This window comes from Protopterus annectens, chromosome 12.part0 (assembly GCF_019279795.1).
Source record: "Protopterus annectens isolate FY-2018-M chromosome 12.part0, PAN1.0, whole genome shotgun sequence".
NCBI classification, from domain to species: Eukaryota; Metazoa; Chordata; order Ceratodontiformes; family Protopteridae; genus Protopterus; species Protopterus annectens.
This window is the reverse complement of record NC_056746.1, coordinates 656,862,089-656,878,679: the sequence shown is the minus strand read 5'-3', so window position 1 is coordinate 656,878,679 and position 16,591 is coordinate 656,862,089. Positions and strand designations below refer to the sequence as shown.

Below are 16,591 nucleotides of genomic sequence, written 5' to 3'. Positions count from 1 at the left end.
CAAACATTATACATTACAAGTCATGTTGGTACAACTGTAGCTGCAAACATTATATATCACTTATAATATATCCCACTCATTGTCGGTCAACCATTACGTAGCTCTTTCAGAGGGTCTATGTCACATTGTCGATCTAAAAGTTCAAATAACATATGGTTGACACCATATGATTGAACTTTTAAAAGTTTGAACGTTTCAACGGAGATCTCCGTACAGTGCGGAATGGGAAGATTTCCCTTTTCTGCACTGTAGTGCGATCTCGGAGTTGGTATATTTAAAGAGTGGGGGGTTTGGTGGGCTTGCCCCCCTACTTAAACCTTTCAGGTAAGTTTTTTCTTTGGTTTATTTTTTTATTACATTTTTGAACTTTTGAAAGTTCGATCATATGGTGTAGACCATATGACGTTCGAACTTTTAAAAGTTCGATTATGTAATAAAAGACTCATTTCAGATCCTGCTTTCTTTTAAACCTTGTTCCTCCTTTTCATATATTGATCCCGCACTCATAGCATTTTTTTCCTAAGTAATTTTCTCCTACCTTTTTCTAAAGATCCAAATTCCAGTTATTTTTTCTCCATTACTATCTTCACTACTTCTAGTAAAGCTGGTTTAAACTTTGATTTCCATTTTCGAGTAATTGCTTTTTTGGCAGCCATCATCATTAGACTCAGCAAGGCCTTACTATGTCTAGGCCATTCTGATTCTGTATCATAACTCAAAAAATCATTTCTTTAGTTAAACCAGTTTGCTCACCCAGCATCTCCAACAGAGCAGTGGACAGGGAATCTTTAAAGTCTGACAACTCATTGCACTCCCAGAAAATATGTTCCCAGTTACCTCTTTCTTCCCCATCACACCTCCAACATTTGCTGTCTACTTGAGGAAAAATTATTTTAAGTCTACTTGGGGTATAAAAATACCTATGTAATCACTTCCAAGCAAAGATTCTAAATCTTCTAGACTTTGTTGCATATGTGGGAGTCATACATATATCTCCCATTGTTTCTTTGTGAATTGCTTATCCAGTCTCTCTTCCCAATTCTTTCTAAACTCTTCTGGTTGATTCTTGTAGTTATCATGCAGTATTTTATATGTTCTACTAATTATTCCTTTCTTAATGGCAGCTTCTGTTCTAGATTCTACTAAAAACTCTACTAGTGCTGGTCTTTCATTTAGGACCCCCTAATTATTCTCTTTGTCTATACTCTAATATCAGTCCTTGATAGGGAAGGCAATCTCTAACCTGCAGTCCAAAGAAGGTCGTGGTGTCTTCCCATTCTGTTACCTTTCCCTCTCTAGTTATTTGCGCTCATTACCTTGGTTCCTTTGACAGTTTTCGCCAATAAATTCCTCCCCCTTGCCTATTGTCTCTATCCCTAATTGCAGTCATCCCTATCAGCAGTACCTCCTTTCTCCATTCCCATGTTGGCTTAGTTATTAGAATACTTTCTGATACTTTATGAATATAATATTTTGTATGATTATTGTTATTCTCCTTATAGGTCTGCTTCCAAAATCCCAGTCTCTCCTTGTTACTTGAGCTTCCCCGTTTCATCATCATCTCTTTACACTTTGAATTATAGTTTTCTGCTTCTGCTATATATATTAGCCTTAACTGTGTTTCTCTGAAACATCCATTCAAACTGGGTAATCCCAATCCACCCTGTCCTATTGGAATAATAAGCTTATCCCACTTGACTGTTGCTGTCTTCCCCTCTCAGATAAAATCCTTCAGATCTTTATTCATTGCTATCTACAACTTATCCAAAAATATGCCTGACCTATGTATAAAAAAACTAAAGGGACTAAAAACATTTTAACTGCTTGTATCTTACTATCAATATCCATATAACAGAGCTTCCATTTTCTTAGTTTTTGTATTATCTTTTGTTTAGTCTCTTCCCACATATCCTTAGCTGCCACACTAGAATCATTTTAATCCATACTCCTAAATACTTGATTTTATCATGTCTCCATAAGTATGGATATTGCTGAATCAATTTGTATGTGGGTACATAATTTACCGCTATTGCCTTTGTTTTAGCTTCATTAATTCAGTAGCCCAAAAAGATTTGAAAATGTTTCAGTATGTTCCACAGCACTGTAATGTCTATTTCTGGTTTTGTCAGGCATAAAATAATGTCATCTGCAAATAGAGCCAGCGAATGTTCTTCGTGTTTCACTGTTGCAGTCATTACAATTGGGTTATCCTGCTGGCAGGCTACCCTCAGTTGGCCTGAATTCCAAAGTCTAGCTCCGGCGTCGGTTGCTGTCGCCTCTTCCCTGACGTCAGTGCGCCAGGGGTATAAAAGATGCAGCCAACGCCATTTTCTTCAGTCTTTATTGCCGCGCGGTGCCCGAAGCAAAAGCAGTTCGCAAGTGCCGGTCGGCCGACTCCTGAGATTTTCGTGTTCGAATTTCAGATCCGAAGTCTTCATTAAAAGCTAAGTACCCCATTGGGGAAACTTTTTTCTTGCTCCAGACCGATGTCAGAAAAAGTTAATAGTTGCATTTCTTGTAGGAAGCAAATACCTCATAAGGACTTTCATTCTTACTGTATTCCTTGCCTAGGCCCTGACCACGATGTAGCTAGTTGTCGGTTTTGTGCTAGATTTAACCAACGCACTATTAAGCGTCGGTACGATTTTGCATTTCACTATTTTGGCAGAAGATTTAACTGTACAATGTCGTCAGATAGCCATCTGACTACCGGAATTCACAAGAAACACAAAGAAAAGGACAGGCATCCGAGGTCCAAAACCGACGACGAGGCTTCTTCTAAGCCAGTCACTGGTTCGCCGGTTCTCAGTGAGGCACCTTTGCAACCCCTGATGACCGCTACTTTAGACTCGCAGGCCGCTACCGACACCCACGTGGAGTTGACCAGGCCACTGGAAGCTCAAGGTATTGGACCTTTGGAAACTATTCCCTCAGATGGGTCCGGAGCCACTGAGCAGGCATCGGCTTCTGAGGGTGTTTTCAGACCTACTCAGTTATATGTTAAAACGACTTCAGCTTCAAAGGCAAAGACTAAAACACCTTTAAAGACAAAGAAACAAGTACAACAGCCTCATGGACAGGCCTTCATGCCTAAAAAACAGATGCTCAAAATGGCCGAAGACCTAATTAGTTTGATTAGGGGTTCCCATCCCCCTGCTGATAAGAGGCCTAGGCAAGAGACAGAATATGAATCTTCAGATCAGGTTTCCATTTCATCTGATTCCTCTTCTGATCAGGAATACTCTCTTCCTCCCTATGAGGATTCTGATGCTGAAGAATCCATCCCGTCAGCCTCTCCTCCTGAGGATCATTCTTTTGGGGAAACTTTACATACCATGAGGGAGCATTTCCACTGGGAGAGCCAAGATTATTCAGAATCTAAGAAAAGGCTCAGAGACTTCCGTTTACTACCACAACACAGGCCCCTAGCTATTCCACCTGTGTTAGACATTGTAGATGATGTATTTTCAGAGTCCAGTCTGACCCCTGACTCCTTACCTCCAGCTCATGTCAAGCCGGACAGGTACTACAGGGTTCCTGACTCTCATAAATTCCTTTTCAAAAACCCTGCTGCTGACCCAGAAACTCTCTCTCAGGGTCCCAAAGGGGTCAAGGCTTCCACTGCAAAAAAACCCTACTCCCTCTGATAGGGATTCTAGGGCACTGGACAGATGGGGAAAAAGATTTACACTTCTGCTACCTTGGCTATAAGGGCTTTAAATTGTCAGTTTAATATGCTCAGCAATATATTATGTCACTGCTTAAACAGAAATGTTGATAAATTCTGAATGTGCAGAAAACAAAAAAATGCAGGATTTATTGCATGCAGCTGAACAAGTTGGAAAACATACTTTGTAATGTGGTTTTGATTCTCTGGAGACCTCCTGCAGGGCCGCACTTCCTGATCATGTTAAAGCAAAATTATTAGATGCTCCATTACAACATGATGCTTTGTTTGGTGTTAAGGCAGAAGAGGTGTTAAAGAAAATGGAGGACAAAGCTAAATCTATGCAAACAGTCAAGGATTTCTTACAGGTACAGCCACCAAAATTTAGCAGACACTGGCCTACAAAGAATTGGTCCTTTCCAGTGTCAGACAAACCACAAAGGGGCAGATACAGATGCCCTAGAGGCAGATCCCAGCCCCAAGGTTCATACAGGTCTAAACAATGGGGTGCTTCTACCTCCAAAACTGGAGAAGACAAATCACAGCCATACAGGAAACAGTCCCAATGACTTCCCCCTGCCTGCACCAAGCACTTATCTTCTGGCAGCACCTTTAGGGGGAAAAGTAGCACTTTATTCTCAAAATTGACACATAATAACCCAGGACAAATGGGTCTTAAACACAGTGTCACAAGGCTACAAGTTTAATTTCCATACCCTGCCAAGGGCAAACGGTTGGCCAGACCTGCCAAAGCATCAGTGGGCAGAGGCACAAAAACAAGTTTCATCCCTCATGGACATGAGGGCCATTCAACAAGTACCAGAACAAGAGCAGGAACAAGGATTCTATTCAAGACTATTCTTGGTACCCAGAAAGGACAAAACCTGGAGACCAATACTGGACTTATCTATTCTAAACACATATCTGGATATTCCAAAATTCAAAATGTTGACTCTGCAGCAGCTTCTGCCCATGTTGGGCAAGAAGGCTTGGCTTGTGACTTTAGATCTAAAAGAGGCATACCTGCATGTCCCAATCAGACAAATATGCAGAAGATACCTCAGATTCAAAGCTGGCTCAATGCACTACCAATTCTCTGCACTGCCCTTTGGCTTATCTACTGCGCCCAGGGTCTTCACAAAGTGCCTGGCACCAGTAATTGCATACTGCAGACAAAAAGGAATACATATATATCCTTACTTGGACGACTGCCTCATTCAAGCAGAGAACAAGGACATTCTACTACAGCATCTGGCGTTTGTAAAGAGATTACTACCATGCCTAGGGTACACAGTCAACGAACAGAAAACAAAACTAGTACCCTCTCAAGAGATAATAGTCCTGGGTGCAAGCTTAAATACAGCTGCCCAAATGGCTTATCTCATGCCAGACAAGCAAAGGCAACTGACTACCTATTTCAAACTGTTGGCAACAAAGGCCCAGTTATCTGCAAGAAAAATTCTGCAGGCTTTGGGCTTCATGGCATCCTGCATTCTACTAATTCCATATGCAAGACTGCATATGAGGAAACTTCAGTGGTACCTAAAAAGTGTTTGGACTCAATATTGCCACAGCCTGGAAACAATAGTTACTCTCATTCCCTGCCTGCAACAGGAGTTTCGATAGTGGGTGAAGGCCTGTCTTCAGAACAAGGGACAGCCATTCACTCTACCTCCAGCCGCACAGACATTAACAACGGATGCATCGGATTATGCCTGGGGAGCCCACATGGCAGGAAGATGTATTCAAGGCACATGGTCCGCAAACCAAATGCATCTACATATCAATCAAAAAGAGATGCTAGCTGTTCAAAATGCCCTGACAGCCTTCAAGGACCTACTTCATCCGGGACAGCTACTGATAAAGACAGATAATACCATGGTCATGTGGTATATAAACAAGCAGGGAGGCACTCATTCTTACCCCCTTTGTAGACTAGCCATGACTTTGTGGGACACAGCATTGACTTACCAAGTACATCTGCAGGCACAATTCCTGCCAGGAAAGATAAATACTGTGGCAGACGAACTAAGCAGAAACCTCATGGATCCCCATGAGTGGAAATTGGATCCACAAGTCTTCAGCATGATAACAAGGAAATGGGGATGCCTGGACATAGATCTTTTTGCCTCACCTTCCAACTGCCAACTAAAGAGATTCTGCACAAGGACTTATCACAGACAAGCATGGAAAGTGGATGCCCTATCTTTCAGTTGGAAAAACATAACAGTATATGCCTTTCCTCCTCTGCCTCTCCTCCCCAAGGTACTCCTAAAGGTCAGACAGGAGAAGCCAAAATTATACTGATTGCCCCAGACTGGCCACGCCAGTACTGGTATCCAATCCTAAGGAACCTGTCTCAGTACCCAGCCTGGACCTTACCTCAAGTGCCTCATCTACTGTCCCAGCAGAACAATAAGATCCTGCACAGCCAACTCAAGACCTTAAATCTGGCAGCATGGCGGATAACATAGTCATACAAAACACACCTCTCACTAAAGCAGTGATGGATGTCATTTTGGAAGCCAGGAGGCCTAGTACTAGAAAATCCTATGCTGGATAATGGAAGAGATTCTGTACTTGGAACCAGGCACAAGGAATTGACACAGTTGTACCAAATATTCCTCAGATTTTACAATACTTGACTGAGATGCTGGACAAAGGCCTATCATTTTCATCTATAAAAATTCATGCCGCTGCCATTTCGGCTCATTACAATACAGAGCCACCAATCTTTTCTCATCCTTTATTAAGGCAATACCTCAGAGGGTACAAAAATTTAAGGCCTCCAAGGAGATCACCAATACCTGCATGGGACCTCAATTATGTCTTGGAAAAACTCACCCTGCCTCCTTTTGAGCCAGCCGCTACAGCTGATAAAAAGTTTTTATCTTGGAAAACAGCTCTGCTCCTAGCAATAACTTCTGCAAGACGAGTCTCAGAGCTACAAGCACTCATGGCTGTGGAACCTTTTATCATTTTTTATCCAGACAGGGTTTCTCTCAGGACAAACCCGATATTTATGCCTAAGGTAGTGTCCATTGTGGCCTTTAACCAAACTATTCATCTGCCTACTTTTTATCCAAACCCACAGAATAAGAGGGAGAGAATTTTGCATTTTTTGGACATACATAGACAGCTACGCTTCTATTTGAACAGAACCAAAGCTTTCAGAAAGACAGAGCAATTACTAGTGGCATATGCTGCAGCATCACAAGAAAAGGCTATCTCAAAGCAGACTATTTCAAAGTGGATAGGCCACTGCATTCGTTTCTGCTATTCACAACATGGCAAGCCAGTACCTAAGGGCATTAGGCCACATTCAACCAGAGCAGCAGCCACCTCAGCAGCCTTCCTCAGGGGAGTACTAACCAAAGACATTTTAGAGGCTGCTACTTGGAGTTCAGTGAACACCTTCACAAAGCACTATCACTTACCACTCTACTCTAAATCAAGGGCACGCTTTGCCACTGCAGTTTTGCAGGGCCTAATAGCCACTCCTAATGCTATTTAGCTCCAGCCTACCAACCTTAGCTTTGGGATTCAACCCAACTGTAATGACTGCAACAGTGAAACACGAAGAACATAGTACAGTTGTGTACACTTACCATAAATGTAGATGTTCGAGTGTATTCACTGTTGCAGTCCAGGGTACCCTCCCGCCATCCCGATTTTCTTTGCTGGAACTTATCTGTACTTCTGTGTTATATACAACCTATGTGGTGTATTTGCTTGTAGATGAAGGCAAAATATATACTTTGGTGCATGCATGTTTTATTGACAAAATTTTAGCCTACCCTTTTGGGGGCACCTGACATCTGGGGCAAGAAAAACTGAAGAAAATGACGTCGGCTGCATCTTTTATACCCCTAGCGCACTAACGTCAGGGAAGAGGCGACAGCAACTGACGCCGGACCTAGATTTTGGAATTCAGGCCAACTGAGGGTAGCCTGCCAGCAGGATAACCCAATTGTATTGACTGCAGCAGTGAATACACTCACACATCTACATTTATGTTAAGTGTACACAACTGTACCTTCTTGACTACAATACCAATGATATCCTTGAATTTCTGACTCCCTTAGTTTTTTTTTTTTTTTGGCCATTGGTTCTAAATATTAATGCAAATAACAAAGAGAGGAGAGGACACCCCCTGTCTGATTCCTCTGCTCAAGCAAAGATCATCAGAGAGGACCCCACTCATTTTAGTTTTCACCTCTGATCCCTTGTATTTCCTCCTAATCAAACTTATAATTTTATCATGGAATGCAAATGCTTCCATTGCACTGCTCGTGAAGTCCCAGCTTACTCTGTCATCAACAACAGTGGTATTTTCTTGCATTCTGCTTCCTCTGAGTCCGCAGTGTCCTGTTAACATTGTCAGATGTTTGCCTGCCCTCCAGAAAACCACATTGATCCATGTCTATCAATTTTGGCATCATGTTTGCCATTTTTTTAGCCATTATAGGCATAAACACTTTTAAATCAAGGTTTACTATTGAAATGTGCCTGTATGAAGTTGGATCTGATGGATCTTTACCCTCTTTATGTATTATAGCTACCAATGCTTTCTTCCAGGATGTTGGTACGTCCCCTTCTCTTAAAATACTGTTAACAAAACCTTCTAGATCTTTATCGTTTTTTTTTCCCTTCCTAGCTTCCAAACTTCTACAGGAATACCACGTGTTCCTGGGGATTTTCCTGTAGCTTGGTTATACATCACTATTTTTATCTCATCTCCTCCTATCCTAACTGTTAATAATTGAGCCTCTTCTACCTCTAACCTTGGCATATTTAATTTTTTCATAAACATTTACATGTGTACCCTTTCTTGATTTCCATATTTTTCTGCTTTATACAAACTTAGAAGTTCCAAAATATTTCCAGTACTTTTACAGGATCCCTTTTTATCTTCCTTGGTATAGGCTCCCTAAGCTTAGTGACAACCTTTTCTACTTTCTTTTGCCTGAGTTGTTATTCTAAATGTTTTTGTGCTCTAGAGTTATTATCAAAAGACAGTTGCTTAACAGAAATTTTTCTAAGCAAGTTAATTCCTTATTTTCTGTTTAGCATTCTGCAGCTGCTCCTCTTCTTGTTCTGTGAGATTCTTCCCATTTTGCAATACTTTAACATTTGCCAGTCTGTCTGAATTATTCTTGTTTCTTCTTAGCCATATCTCACACCTCCTAGCTATATTTTCAGAATAAATTTTTATCTTCTCTAATAGTTCTTGAATAACTTCTATTACCCATTCCTTAAATTCCTCTCTTTTCAACAGATAGGTGGGAAAGCACCAGTGTCTCATTTTTATTTCATTACCCTGTGTTTTTATTTTAGTTATTATTGGTGCATGATCTGAAATTGTTATTGGGTGTGTATCTAGACCTTCAATTAAATGTACATGTTCCTGTGAAATATAAATTCTGTCTAGCCTAGCCACTTTTCGTATCTTTGGGAATAATATGTAAATTCACTCCAAACTCCTAGTACTGAATTCACATCTTCCATGCCAAATATTTTTATACATTTCTTTAAAAATCTACCTTCCTTTGTTATATTTTTTCTTATGGGCCCCCCAAATTCCAGTCCCCACCTATAAGTAATACTCCTTTCTGAAAGCTGGCTCCATTATAGCAGTTTTCGTTGGAAAATAAATACATGCCAGTGTAAGCCTCCTCCCTTGCCAGTAGCTCCTTAGTACTACAAATCTACCATTATTGTCTTTATTGTCCTCTTCTGTTAGTATTGGAGCTCATCTAATAAGTATACCTTTCTTCCTTTGCTCCAGGTATTCCACTGAATAACCATCCTGAAAACCCTTCTTTATCAAATTCACATGTTCAGTTCTTTTCAAGTATGTCTCCTTTAGCATAACTATTTGCACTCTACATTTTTAATATAGTTCACTACTCTTTCTTTTTTGTATTTATCTGTGAGACCATTGACATTTAAAGACATTATAGAAAGCATCATGTTCTTGAAAAATGATTATTCTCCAATTTTATGTATAACAGCTTTTTTGTTAAATGTCTAGTTCCAGCTTTTGTGTTACATGCATATACTGTTTGACAGGTTAATCTTTTATACAGTTGTTTCTTGTCATTTTCATTTGAGCCCATGTCACATAATACAGAACTTGTTGAAAACCCTCAAACAAAAGTAATACACACACACACACACACACACACACAGTACTCCCCCAAAACCTACTAACTTAATAATCACACACAATACTATTTACATCTTCAAATATTGAAGCTTTACCCTCCTACTAGGAACAAATATTCCAAGCTGACCGTCACACGCACATACTTGAGCTAACCTAAAAGAAAGGTTGTCCATGCTAAGATGCATGGTACAACCTGTGGTTCTAGTAAGTGCTGTCTGGTTTTGTCTTATCTTCACAGCTGTCTCAGCTGGGAAAACACTTGAATGCTAGAGACATGAGAACCAGACACAAAACTGTTTACTAGAAAAAAAGCCGTATGATCTTAAAACTGAACAAGGAGAAAGAGAAGAAGAGAAAAAGAAAAAAAGAACAGGAGCACCTATTTACATTAGTATCCCTATTAAACTTAAAAATAACTGAAAAATGTATAATATGCAAAGAAAAGCATGCACTACAGTCCTCTCCTGAATATTTTTCTAGACATTAATGACATGAAGTGGGACATATGCTTTAGAGTCCCTACAAGTTTAACAAAGTCCAAAAATGTCCAATATTTCCAGATTTTCTTGTTTTGTCATGTTTCACAAATATAATTATTACTTTATAGTCCTACATTTGTCAGTTTCCAAGTTACTGATTTTATTCTCCAAATGTTAATGAGATGAAGTAGGGCATATGCTTTATAGTCCCATACAAGTTTAACAAAGTCAAAGAAAGTCCAATATTTTCAAGATTTTCTTTTTCTATTCCTGTTCCTTTCCATCTCCCAAACCATGTCTCTACTTCATGCCCAGTCTACCCTCAATTCTTTTAATCAGCTCTTGTGCTCTTTTCTCCCTCTCATGCATTTTCCATTGAAACACTGGAAAAGTTTTCACTAGCACAGTCTGTCTGTAATCTTTATTACCAGCAGAAGAAGAAGCAGAATCTCCTTCTGTTTCACAGCTCACTTTTTGTTGGACAAATTTTGTATTTCTTTCTTAACACGTACTTAATCAAAAAATTATTTTGTTCCTCCAGGGAAAATATTTTCAAGATAGCTGGGTACAGCAGTTTGAATCTCATGCCTGTTTATCGAAATTCCCGGAATAAAGGAATAACTTTACTCTTTTGTGTGGTGTACAATGAATAGTCATTCTCCTCTAACACTCTGCTGTCTCCCACTTTTAGTACTTGGTCCTTGTGCCACAGTTTTGTTAGAATCAAATCCTTCTGCTGGTAAGATTGCATCTTTACTATTAAAGTTCTAGGTTCATAGGTTAGTACTAGGCTATCGGCCCTAGGGCCTATACATGCCTAGCCATAACAATTCCCTGGCTATTTCTTCCCACAATATTTACTTCCCTGGACCCCTGTCCAGCAGGGCAACTGAAGTGATCCCCGGGGTAAATTTCCTTTCTCCCATCCAGTCGTCAAGGTTCCTTTTGAAGAGGCCAAGGAGGCGTTCTTCTTGACATGTATGAGCAGTCTATTCTAGAGTATGGGGAATCTCTGGATCAGGAACCTATCCCTCCAGCATGTTTTGTTCATTGTGATGACAAGGTTTAGGTCCCTGGAGTGTGTGGCTCTGATGGATTGGGATTTCTTTAAGTGTAGCATGTCCAACTGCTCTGGGTTTGGCATGGCCTTGTATGTTAAGCAGAGATCGTCTCTGAGTAGACAATATGTGACAGAGTATAGCTGGAGTTTTTTTAGTCGGTCAGCATAGGGCATCTGCTTTAGGCCTGTGATTCTTTTAGTGAGGTGTTTCTGTGTCCTTTCCATTTGTTGCAGATGTCTTGTGAGGTACATACCAAACAGGACATTGTACTCTATGATGGGTCTAATGAGGGATGAGTACAGTGGGACAAAGACCTCCTTTTTGTGGTTAAAAAGCCCTTAGTGATGAGGTGTGCCACATAGAAGGATTTCCTGACTGTTGTGGCGATGTGGTTATTGAAGGTGAGACCACTGTCCACCTGTGTTCCTTAGTCTCTTATCACACTTTTGGTGTTTAGTGTACTGCCACCTATGTGGTAATTCATGGGTACATGGTTTTTCCCAAAGGGGAGAACTATACACTTCTTTGCATTGAGCTTGAGCCCATGGCTCTGGCACCAAGCATCTGTTTTTGTAAGGCCCTTTTGTAGAATTTCCACATCATTTGGAGATTCAGTAATGGCTCTCGGTTTGCAGTCATCTGCGAACTTTGTTAGCTAGAGTCCCTTAGTGTTGGCCTGTACTTCAGAGAAGTAGATGCCAAACAAGAGCGGTCCCAGGACTGAACCCTGAGGTACTCCACTTGTCACTTGTCTGGAGCCGGATGTGGAGTTGGCTACTTTTACAGTGTGGGTTCTGTCCGTAAGCCAGTTGGCAACCCATTGAGTGACGTAGGGATTTATGCCCAGCTTAGTAAGTTTATCTATGATTCCAGAGTGGGGGATGGTGTTGAAGGCCTTGGCGAGGTCCATATAGGCTGTGTGGACCACCATACCCTTGTCCACGGCTCTGGATACTGATTCGAAGAAGTCATGCAGGTTCAGGAGACAAGATCAGCCCTTCACAAACCCAAACTGGGTGGGGTCCAGTGTTTGAAGGTTGCCAATGTCTTTGTTTATAAGTTCCATGGCCTTGCAGATCAGGCTAGTCAGACTAATGGGATGGTAGTTCCCGGGATCCAAGGTGGATCCCCCCCTTGTGGAGTGGGATAACTGTAGCTGTGCACCACTCAGTGGGCACGAAGCCTGAGGGGAGGCTATGATTAAACATGACACTTACGTGAGGTGCCAGTTCATTTTGTAGTTCATGTAGTACAAGCCGGGGATGTCGTCTGGTCCCATAGATGCTGTATTCTTAGCTTTGGATAGTGCATTTTTTACCTGTGTGGCCGTGATTACCGGAATTTGACAGTCTTTTGCTATTGAGATGGCCCCTTTAGGGGGTGAGAGGGGGGTGAAGTTGGCACTGCATCGATCTGCCAGGATATTGGCAATGTCCTTGGGATCAGTATATTTAATGCCATTCTGTTGTAGCTCAGAGCAGATCTGAGCATTGCCATTTAGATTCTTGACATAGTTATAGAATGCCTTGTGTTTGTCTTTGGAATCTTTGGCAATTTTATTTTCGTAACTAGCTTTGGAGGATTTCATGAGGGATCTCAGCTTCTTACTGAGACTGGTAAGGGAGATTTTTGCATCCTGGGATTTTCCTCTTTTCTGCAGCAGTTTCTTCCTTCTGTTGTATAGTTTGTTTATGACAGGGGGCCACCAGATTGGCTTCCTTTTTTTGGAGGAGAGTGTCTTGGTTCTATTTAGGATGGCACAATTCATCCACGAGTGGATGTGCTCGTACAGTGCTTTAGTGTAGGATTCAGCAGTCGAACTTTCAGTTCCCATATGCATGGGTGTCATGAAGTTTGTCACTTTTGACTTGAGTAGCATGAAGTTGGCCTTGGAGAAGTTTTTTACAGCTGTTTCCTTACTGGGGGGTGGGGGTGAGATGTAGATGTCAAAGATGATTAGCTTATGGTCAGACCTAACCAACGAGGGGGTGACCATGGGTGTGGAGCATCGATTTCCCATGTTGGTAATGACCAGTTCCAGGATATTGGAGCCCCTGGTGGAACTATGGATTAGCTGATCCAGGGCATTGGACATGAGTAGTTTTCCCATTTAATGGCAGGATAGTTGAAATCACCCAGTATTAGGGTGTTTGGTTGTATGTTAATATTTTCCAGTATGTTTAGAAAGGTGTAGTGAGAATCTTAGGGCATGGTGGGGGATCTGTAGCAACTACAATTTGGATTGCAGTCTTACCTAGTGTTAGTTGCACCTGGAGATTTTTGGATGCATTGTGTTGGGCAACTAGCCTGAAGGTGTGACTATCCTTGGTGAATATGGACACTCCTCCACCTTTAGTGTTTCGGTCCTGGTTTGGTGGCCGAAAAGTGTTGTAAGAGAGAGTTGTAGCTTGGTATTGCAGGGGTGCTCTATGGAACCTTGAACCAGGTCTCAGTTACTGCACAGATATCTATGTTCTCCATTTCTAGGAGTGCCTCGAGAGAGTGCATTTTGAAATGTAGACTTCTAGCATTGAGTAGCATTACCTTCATATTTTGCATACTTGCACCTGTTACTGTGGTGGTTTTGTCCTTTGAGCCTTGCCTAAAAAAGGCACTATAGGGGTGACAAGAGCCTTAGCCAGTAACCTGAATCCCAGGGGCGACAGGTGCAGACCATCTCTGGCAAAACATTGTGGTTTGTCGATCATGTCGTCCCAGGCAGACAGATACTGGATCCCCTTTGAATGACACCAAAACTTAGCCAATTGTTGATGTCAGTCATTTGGTCCTTATACTATGGTATAATTCTGGGCAAAGGCAGGATGCTACTCAGGGCTAGGGTCATACCTGCCTGGGCCACATGATCCGAGAGCTCTTCCGTTTCTCTTTTCATGTAGTCCAGGGAAGTACGTCTCAAGTCATTCACTCCAACATAGACAATGACAGAGTCGTATTTGTACTTGTTGTGGAGTGACTTGAGTGCATGCGTTATGTGGCAGGCAGTTGACTGTAATTTTCTCCTTGTTCAGCCTGGTGAGTGGGACATCAGTGTGCCTGACTATAGAGACACCTATGACTAAAGCGTTTGGTATGTTGTCTTGCCTTAGGGGCTGTTGTTGGGTGGCACACTGGTGTTATGAGGTATGTGATACTTTGTCATTGGTGTTTTTTTGCGTTTCAGCTTAGGAGGTCCTTGTTGCTTGGGCAGGGTAATGTTAGGGGCCTCCGCATATGTGTGTTTAGTGTTGCTATGTGTGGATGTTGGTGGTGAGGGTTTTGAAGGGCTGTGTGTTGCTTGAGGTGTAGTGCAGGTGTTGACCTTCTCCTCTTGATTGCCTAGCACAATCTTAACTGGAGAGAGCTTTGCTTCCAGTTTGGCTATGTAAGTGCATCTCTCACAGGTTGTAGTGTTAGGTGGTAGGAGGAGAGGGTTGTCTGTGTACATGAGGCAATTGCTGCATTGCCCCAGTATGCCCAGATTCACCAGGTGGATAGGAGAAATCACCGGAAGCTGACCCTTGGACATGCCTGGTTAAGTGCTTTTTTTTTTTATAAAGTACAAGAGCTGTTTTCTCTTACCTTGACAAGGTATTTTGTAGTTATAGGCTGCTTAGTGCCTACGATTAATTTCTTCTTATTAATAAGGATAATCGAGTGCTTGTATCAGTTTAAGACTTCCTAGTGCTTTCCAGCAGGTTTTAGAGCAAGTGCTAGTCACAGGGACTCCAACCAGAAAGAGTCAGGAATCACTGCACTCTGCTCCTACTCTCACCAGGATCAGAATATAAGCACAGATTCTAAGCTGTCACCTATAAAACAGTTATTAAGCTTTCTGGAGATCAGCAGTCTCCAGGAAATAATGTAACTGCACTCCTCTTACCAGGAGAAAACAGAAGCACTATTCCCAAGATGACTACTGAGAGGCCAAATGTAGGCTGTCCAATAACTGGTGGTCTTGCAGTAGATGCTTAAAGGTAAGATGAAAAAATGGTTTATCGTAAACACTGCAATGTGCACTAAAATAATTAGATGTGAAAGTAGGTAACTTAAGTTTTACCTGTCTAAAAAGTTAAGTTTTAGTGGAGAGTCACTATTTTTAAAACAGCAAGATAGATTGAAAGTGGGTGGTTACTTTTGTATTCTGATACTATGGAATACAGTGCCAATAAATTTAAATAGTTGAACAGGAGTGATTTCACAAAATGATAATTTTGTGCTTACTCACACAAGCCAGTAAAAGCAGAGATGAAATGAAATATATGCTCAAATTTACATAAGGGGTAGGCAACTAGAAAGACAGTGGTGTTTAAGAGCACAACAGTAACTGGGTGGGAGGGTGGAAATAATTTCTGCCTGACTCACAAGAGACAGAGCTGTGGTCTCTTTTCAAGTTTTAATATGCAATTAAAAGCAGAATACAAGTAAAACACAAGGTAAAGAAAACAAATCAAAGTATTCAAAATAGAAAAAGGCAATAAAGTAATACAAAATACAACAAATAAAAAGCAAACTAACCTTTCCCTCACAGCAAAGTGTAGTAGAGTCAGGGTGACCCTTTCTAGTAAAGGTTGTTTTCTCATAGCCAGGTTTAGATCTTACACATGATGTGCCCTTTCAATTAACAATTCCTGCTGTGGAATACCAGTTCAGTTGCTTATTTGTGCTTTCATAAAATTAATAGAGTCTGTTCCTTCCAGCTTCTTGTGTACAGCAGATAATTGCAGGATCTGAAGTAGCTTACTTCATTTGGTCTTCAACCTGTGGATTATGGATCTGTATCAGATCCGAGCCGGCAACTTTTACTAGCATCAGCTCCGAGCTCCAAACTCCTCCCCTTACCATAACACACCTCCACTGCCTTCCATGCCCAGATCTTGTTTGCTGTGAATTGCTTCAGCATCTTGTTTTCTGAGCTCCAACTAGCAGTGGATTTTAAAACCATTTGTGAGTAAATAATTTTTCCAAATTTCTCTCATTTCATGTTAGTATAGCTCCCCATACACCTCCCCTTGCTTGGTGTGTCAAGTGTTAGTGTTTTTAGGTTAGTATAGAGTAGCTTGTTCTGTGGTGTAGGTAGTAGAGACGAGTGTGGTGAGTGTGTGTGTGTTTGTTAATTAGAAAGAACTTGCCTGTCTTTTTTTTCTAAGGCTATCTTTCTAAAATTAAGGATGACTGAAAAGCTTGTCTTCAAGCGCTGCACAGAGTGTGGCTATAA

At 41.3% G+C, this 16,591-nt stretch overlaps 1 protein-coding gene across 2 annotated transcripts in view; it reads left to right on the top strand.

Annotated features, from left to right (window-relative positions):
* The window catches only part of LOC122816772 (tetratricopeptide repeat protein 30A), a 2,782,581-nt gene that overhangs the window by 1,909,916 nt on the left and 856,074 nt on the right, over positions 1-16,591 (top strand). The gene's annotated exons all lie outside the window — the stretch shown is intronic.